Genomic DNA, 8,486 nt, shown 5'->3' with positions numbered 1-8,486 from the left:
ACAGCATCGAGCAAGTTTGAAGCGAGTTCGAAGCCGCAGGCAACGATGCTGCGCAGTCAGCGCCAGCGGCAGCAGCGACGCAGCGCGCTCACCCGCGCACAGACGACGCGACGCACGAATAGAGCCGAAATAAAAAGCTTGCGATTGCTATGAAGCTGCAGCTTCGCTTTATTTGCGCTCTCCCACTCATGACGCGCTCCCTCTTTCTCTCTCTCTCTCTCGCTCTCTCAAACAGCTGCTGACGCCGACGTCGACGCCGACGTTGACGTTGACGGCATGTAAACAGGATCTGAGCGTATATTACGTAGCGACTGGCTTTAAGCCAACATCATTCCCAAGCCGAACGCCAACAACAGCTGCCGTAGCTCCACAACACACGCTCCACGCTCCACGCTCCACGCTTCAAACACAACAAGCTCCACACACGAATAGTGAACGACGATCTGCGATAACGAGCAGCTGTTATACTTAATTTTTTTTTTCTCGGGCCCGTTGTCAGTGTCAGTTATCTGGCCGCATCTCTGCCAAAACGCAAATATCCAAAGCAGCAGCAGCAGCAGCAGCAGCAGCAGCGGCAGCAGCAACGGCTCTCCTCAGCCCCAACACCCTCGCAGGGCAGCGACAAGTGCAAAAGTGAAGTGAACTCCACCATACCGATAAGCATCGCTTCATCGGCTTCACTCTCTCGTGTCTCGCTCGTGTCGCGCTCGGCTCGCCATCGTGTCGCTCTGCGCCCGACGCTCGGCTTGCGCGCCGCTTCAAGTCCCATTGTAAATTACTTGCAAAGTAAAATTTAGTCTCGGCTTTTAATACCGTTTTAGTGCGTTTTCGAGTTGGTCGTGTTTTTTGTTACCAAAAAGCAAAATACAAAATAAAATACAAATTTACAAAAATCGTAATCAACAAGCAACTAGAAACATAATTTAAAGGCTTGATTCTGTGTCTGTGATATATCCAAAAAAAATTTAAATACAAAATAATTTCAACTAGATTATCACGTAAAACCAAAATTTTTTTTTGTTCGGTTTTCTTCAGTTTTTACACAAAAACTTTTGAACAATTTGAAAACAACTAAAAAAAAAAGAGAAAATTGCGCACGTCCTGCGCGCAATTGGCACAAATAATATTTTCGGTTTTATTTTTTTTGCAATTTAACTTTTGGAAAAATTGAACGGAGATGTAAACTATTCGCCCCCGCCAACCGAGCAGCGCTTCCTATAAATTAAGAACAATTTTCTCCGTTTCGTACGCCGCAAAATAAAATCAAATCAAAATCGAAGAGCAGCAAAGATTGCGTAACACTTTGGCTGCAAGTACCATAATTAACTCTTATACAAAGGCAAAACGATCCACTAAAACAAAAAAAAAACACCATAAATATCCCAAAAACAAATTCGAGACGGAAGTGTAGCTGTTTTTTTTTTTTCTGCGCACAGCGGCGCATCCTGTTTGAGCTTTTCGCGCACTTACACACACACACACACTCGCACACAGAGACAGCGGAGACACTGGCTGGCGCTCTCGCATACGTATAAGAGCTGTGCAAACGGTAAGTTGTTGACTACTGTAAATGTAATTTTACATTGAATTTCAGCCTTAGCATAAATAGCAGACAGAACTGTGCAGCATGCTAACAGCGGTATAAGAGTATAAGAGCGTGCCCTGTTGCGGCCAGCCGCCAGCTAACATGGCTCAAAATCGAGTGCGAAACTGCTGGCGGTATAAGAGCCGCTGGGCAGGGCGAAAGGGGAACAGTCGGCCGCAGCGCACAAATAAACAAAAACAAACAAATATTGCATAGTGTGTTTCAGCAGCAGAAACCATAAATAAGTGAAGGTGGCGGTGGAAGTGGAAGTGAAAATAGATGTGGAAGTCGAAGTATATGATCAAACCGTTCTAATGACAGCCAACCACCCCGCCTGCAAGGGCAAGCGCCGATGGGGAAGGGCGGGCCGAGGCGTGTATGTATGCATGTGTGTGTGTGTGTGAGTGCAGTGCAAGTCATAAACAAAACAATAAACCATTAAGTACGACAAAAAATAATACAGATATATATATATATATATTTGTGTATGTCTCTGTATATATGTATATATATAAAATATAAAGTTGTAAAAAAATGGCATTGCCTAAGCGCATGCAAATTTAAATGCCCAAAACTAAAGAGTGTATGAAAAAGGGTAGATATATAAACATATATATGTATATATATCTAGTATATATATATATATATAATTAGGGCAGGCTGTCAATCAAGCGAGAGGCGTTTAATTGACAGCTGGGCCTAGACACAAAGACGCCGCATTTGGCAATCGTCAAGTCCCAAGCGCCCAGCCAAACAATGCTAATAATAATAATAATAGTAATATTAAGAAGAATATTCATTATAATAATAATAGCCAGCCTAATAGTAATAATAATAGCGATTCGCTGTTTGCCATTCACGCATCTATAGCCCATTGCCCAAATGCGGCCAAGTGACGCGCGAATGGAGCTGCGAATTCGAATGCGAATTCGGATACGAATACGAATGCGAATGCGAATGCGAATCTGAATCCCAATGCGAGCGGGCGGAGTATCTTATGGATATGTCCGCCGTCTGATGATCGTTGGCATGCGCGACTGCATGAGCTGTCGCTTGGTTATTTAAGCGCTCGACGCACATGCGCAGTTTATCAATGCCCGAGCTTAGGCCAGATGTAGCCACACACACACACACACAATCAGAGCCCAACTCCAAAACAAAAAACAAAAAATATCATATAAATATACAAAAAAAACACACAAAAAATCAGCATAGAAAACTTTCACTGCTTACGACGTTCCAGTTTTAATTTCAGTTTCAGTTTTAGTTTTTTTTTTTCAGTTTCCGTTTGAATTTGAGTTTCAGTTTTCGATTAGTCCAAAGATGCGCTTTATGCCACACAAAACTTCAGAGTCTAGTGGACAATGGTATACCCTATACATTAGGAAGTGAGTGGAAGAATTACATATATTGAGTTAGAAGAGATCTAAAGATATAGCCTCTGTTAGCTCGTCCATCAAATCTTATATCCGAGACATTTATTAGTATATCCTGAGCTCATTGACAGTACGAATTCAGTTTGAAGAGCTCAAAATAGAAGGAAGTAAGACTGGAGACTGCACTAAAAATATATATAGATCAACAAAAAAACTTGCTCTGTCCAATCTTTCCATCCCCTCTATCTATAGCACCTGTAGAGCTTGTAAAAACTGAAGATCTATACTTCGTGTGGAATCTTTTAATCAAAGTTGATTTAGAAAGTTATTGAAGTAGAGCTATTTGATTACATTTCTTAAAAATTTCAAGCTAGATTATTCAAGTTTTCTAATTTCATATGGATTTTCTACAATTTTTCACTTTGGGTCGAGGTATCTTCGAGCTGAGCACACCCGACTAGAATTTTTGCATATCCTGCTGCACTCAATCATTTCTCCAAGTCCCATCTAAGCTCCCCCCCTTAAGCTGCGGCTAAGCATTTAATCTTTTGTGCGTTTTAAGTTTGTGAAGTTTCGAGCGGATTTCCGCCGATGTAAATTGTTCACTTCCAAGACAATTTACATAAATACTCGGGCGATAACAAATCACCTAAACAAAAAGCAAAGGCAAAGCAAAAAAAAAAAAAAAAAGTACAAAGTTCTAATTAAATGTTAGTTACAACTGCAGCAACAGAAACAACAACAAAAACATTGGAGGGAAAAAAAACTAATTTGCATTTTTTGGAGAGCGTCTAAAAGGTGAGAAAATTATTTCTACGTCGATTGCGATTGCAAATGCCGACTGTTCGAGTCAAGTGCCTACTTGAGTGGAAAATCAATGCACTTCCGCAAAATGGTCAAACACACACGCACACACACACGCGCACAGACAGAGAGATACTTGCTGACAGTTTGAGATACTCACACGAAGATACAAACAGCGGCGGGGCAAACAAAACTATTTGACGAGCGCGCAAACTTTTTAATTATTTATAGCAGCTGCGACGCGAACGGCGACGCCGGCAGCGATGCGACGCAACGCGTCGAGAATAACATTCGCACTGCGCACTGCATTAAATAAGTTAATAATTTGCCAACTGCAAACAGTTATGCAACAGTAGATAGGGAAAGATATGAATCTATATATCCTATCTAAAATTTAATATTAATAATGTATATTATATTACTTGATATATATATTACTTTTCCGGCTAATAAGAAATATCGTCCACAGATACTTCAATCTAGCGAATCGATTGCCCAAACAGCTTCGAATTTTTAAATTCTAAAAACAAATAAATAATTTTAGTTATTTTACAATTGTAAATAAATCAAATCTTTCTTATTTAGCCATTTATTTTTTATTTCATTCAAATGTCAGGCAAATAGGGGATAAATCACTTCAAGCTGACTGTGTTGTATAACAGCTGTAAAAAAAAAACAAAGCTAATCTTCATGATTTGCCCATTGAAAGGAGTTTGACTAGCACCGTAAACACTTAATTTAAATTTAATAGCAGTGTTGTATAACAGTTCAGTTGTTGATATAAAACACTATTCATCCGTTGCTAAAGAAGTTCTAAGTTCCATTTTCATTTAACAGTATAACAGTTGTATAACAGTTCAATAAGTGCCACTGCTAACGTCTCGTCAAGGAAAAGGAGTTTGCATAGCTGTGAAGCGGAGGGCGCAGTTAATATAACAGTGGTATGCAGTAGCGATGTTGTATAACAGTTCAAATGGTACTTTTAGTGTTGTTTATATTAAAAAAATGTTGGGTTCTAGCTAAGTAAAATAAGTTGAATGAAAGCTGAGAGTTAATATAACAGTGCTACACAGTAGTAATGTTGTATAACAGTTACATAGGTGCTCTTAACTTTCAGAACTGTTGAAGTAAAACTCTGGAAACTGAAGCAATGTTTGTAACATTTCATTTTCAAGTGTTATACGGTAATTGTATTGTATAACAGTTCGATAAGTTGACGTTAAATCTCTGCTAACACTTGGATAAGAAAAATGATTTTGAATAGCTCCCTCTGGGAGTGAATTTCAATTCAATTCAGATCATTACTGTATAACAGTATAACACCTATCTTAATGCATCCCAAATATGCCACTTCAGGGTATCCTCTAGTTGGGCATTAAGGCATTAAGGAGGAATTTCAACTGTATAATCAGCGCTGTATGACAGTACGCTGTATAACAGTATCTTAATCAATCCCAAATATGCCAGTCCAGGGTATCTTCTAGTTCATCATTGAGGCTCAGCTGCTGTTTGGCACTCTTGACAAATTTGCAAACATTTCAGATTTTTCAATTAAATTTCTCGCCGTTTTTGTTTTCGTGTTTTAATTAAAGCACATACATATAACTAAATCAGCTTGATGCATATGCATATATGCATATATATATTTATTTATGTATGTTTGTATATATATACAGATATATATTTTAGCTGTTATAAATAAATGCATATAATTGAAATTCCTTTTGGTGCACTTATTTCTTTTTTTACATTGCTGCTTAATGCACACAAAAATAACTTTCGCCCTTTGTTGTTGTTGTTGTTGTTGTTGTTGTAATTGTTGTTTGCCTTTTGCCTTTTGCCACTTGGCTTTTGGCTTTTGTTGTTATTAATTTGCTGTGCACATTTTGCGCAATTTCTTGACAACGCGACTCCTTTGCCCTGTTTGTTGCTGATGACGTGTTGCTGTTGTTGTTGTGGCTGCTGTTGTTGTTGTTGATGATAATGATATTTTGCTGGGCTTGTTATCGCCGCAATCGTTTGCACAATGCTGACGAGCAGGGGCTGGCAGATTGACTTTATTACTCATACGCCGTGTGCGCCTGCGCCAGCATCAGCGTCGACGTTGGTACGGCAGGTGCCAAACAAGCGTACAAATATTTGGACATGCCCGATAATATAATTTGCAAATAATTTATGCGCTCTTGCAGACAGTCAGTCAGTCACTCAGGCAGTCAGACAGTCAGTCAGTCAGGCAGTCAATCAATCAAGAGACTACAACAACAGCCAAGCGGAGTTCTTGTGTATCTCTTGAGCCGCTGGCATGTTATCACCTAATTAGAAGTCGCATGTTGCCAATTGATATGCCTAGGAAATCGAGCGAAACGATCGAGCCCTAACAATAGCGCCGTCGTGCATATCTTTGACACGAAAAGAAACAAAAATCACCGAAATAGCAGAAATAGCAGAAAAAGCAGAAAAAGCAAACAAGAAATCGAATGAAATCAATGAAATCTTATTATGCCTGACAGACAGACACTTCATTTGCATGTCAAACATGAAGCGATTCGCGGCAGAACTAACAAAGAAAATCACAATAACAGTTTAATCTAAATAAAGGAAATTCATATCAACATGTCTATGCGGAGCTGCTATAGACCCTCATATAGTCTCATGTAGAGCATCGAAGGTTTTAGCCTTAAGTTGCGGCACTTCAGCATTTCAACTGGGCCCACTTCAGCCTGTCCAAATTACTTAAGCTTATCAGCCTAACGGGAACAAGTGTGGCGGAATATAGCCAAAAGCGGTTCAATTCGAATGGCGCACAGAGAGAAAAAGCGGGTCAAGTTCTTAAAGGACTCTAAGAGGGGTTTTTTTCAAGGAAATTATTTCAATGAACTGTCAAGATATCATTTATATGATGTATATATATCTTGGAAGTATCAAGTTTGTCTATATATGTATATAGACAACATGCGTATGAATTCATTCATTTCTTTCAGTGTATGCTAAGTTTTAGGGCAAGCATTAAATAACGAATTATGCATATATTCTAGGAATCCAAGTTACTTTTCCTTATATACATAGTTAGATGTCAATCGAAATCTCATACATTCATTTCTCTCAGTGTATTCCACTTTTTTAGTACAAATATTAAATAACAAATTATGTTTATATTCAAGAAATTCAGGTTACATTTCCTTATATACATATAGTCAGAATAGCTAGAAATCGAATACTCATACATTCGTTTTTTTTTCAGTGTATGCAGAAATACTTAAATATTTATACATATATATGCATGTATAACTTATATATATTGAAAATAAGTATCTTCATGTATAATCAGTAAAAATTGACTTCTCATACATTCATTTCTCTCAGTGTATGCTAAATTTTACAGCTAGCATTAAATACCAAAATACGTGTATATCTGAAGAGAATCGAATCTAACTTCATATATAATCAGAATAATTTAATTATGTTATTGTCACACATTCATTTCTCTCAGTGTATTCAACCTGCTAAATTTTACAGCAAGCATTTTATCCAAAATACGTATATACCTGAAAAGAATCGAATCTAACTTCATATATAATCAGCATAAGTTGAGAGCTTCACTCTTACACATGCATTTCTCTCAGTGTATGCAACATTTTAGGACAAGCACTAAAACACATTAACATATATCTATGTATATATAGTATATATTAAAAAACGTACTTTTGTATATAATCAGTAGAAATTGCCTACAACAGCTGCTGGCATTTCGGGACTCTTCGAGCTCTGATTGCATAAGCAACAACAACAACAACAACGACAAACAAACAACAAACGATAAGCTGCAGCAGCAGCAGCCCTGATCGAAAACTTGTTTTAATTTACTTCGTTTATATTATAGCATATTTGTTGTAAATGTAGTTGTAGTTTTTTTTTTTTTTTTTTGGTTTTTCTGTTTTTTTCCTTTTCATTTTGTTTTCTTTGTAAACGAAATTAACATGAAATGCGAACGCGAAGGCGAGCGCGACCTTAGAATGGAATTCAAGGCGCTCGGAAAACCGTCGAGTTTGGTAATTTTCCACAGCTGAGGGGCTGTGCGGGGTCACGGCTTTCACCTCAACGAGAGAGAGAGGGAGAGAGAGAAAGAGAGGGAGGCAGCTGCTGTCTGCCGCAGCAGTCAGCACTGTGACGCTGCATGATAATGCCGCTGATGTGACTGCTGCTGCTGATGATGTTTATGATAAGAGCCTAGCCGCATTTGCGGGCCAAACTTTTATTGTTATTTATGGCCAAATAATTGCCGCCGTCGGCGATAAGACGCCGCCTGTCCCTGTGCAGGCCGCATGACTGGCCAAAGACGGTGCCACGTCTGAAACTGCAAAAACCAAGATCACTTTGCACCCAGACGCAAGCGACGAAGGCGAAGAGCCTCAAAATCGGAGTCTGATAAGGCGCGCAGCTCGCATTTCATAACTGTGCACAGATAGAACGACGTACTCCCCCCTCTTAGTCAGTCAGTTGGTTAGGCAAACAAGAAAACATCGAGAGCCTTCCCCAGAACAATATTTAGATATTTATTCAAATGATAACCGGTGTGAATGAATCTCACGCAGTCACGCAGTCGGGCTGATGAGTCAACTACTTGTCTTTCCGCCTGACATTCGAATCGAAACTGGGGCCGATTTCTATTTTCATTCATTTTCATTGAAAATATCAACAAACGGATTAGCAGTTGTTGGACA

The 8,486-nt window shown here is 38.9% G+C and overlaps 1 protein-coding gene across 1 annotated transcript in view; it reads left to right on the top strand.

The window, feature by feature from the left end:
* Positions 1-316: 316 nt before the first annotated feature.
* LOC108656444 (UNC93-like protein) overlaps positions 317-8,486 on the top strand; it is a 32,023-nt gene continuing 23,853 nt past the window's right edge. The window contains exon 1 of the mRNA XM_018108505.3: positions 317-1,549. The gene's annotated coding sequence lies outside the window, so the exon portion shown is untranslated. The remainder of the gene's footprint in view (positions 1,550-8,486) is intronic.

Source organism: Drosophila navojoa, chromosome X, assembly GCF_054131105.1.
Source record: "Drosophila navojoa isolate 15081-1374.11 chromosome X, UAZ_NAV_1.0, whole genome shotgun sequence".
NCBI classification, from domain to species: domain Eukaryota; kingdom Metazoa; phylum Arthropoda; class Insecta; order Diptera; family Drosophilidae; genus Drosophila; species Drosophila navojoa.
The sequence above is the reverse complement of the archived record's forward strand: the minus strand, read 5'-3'. Positions and strand labels throughout refer to the sequence as shown.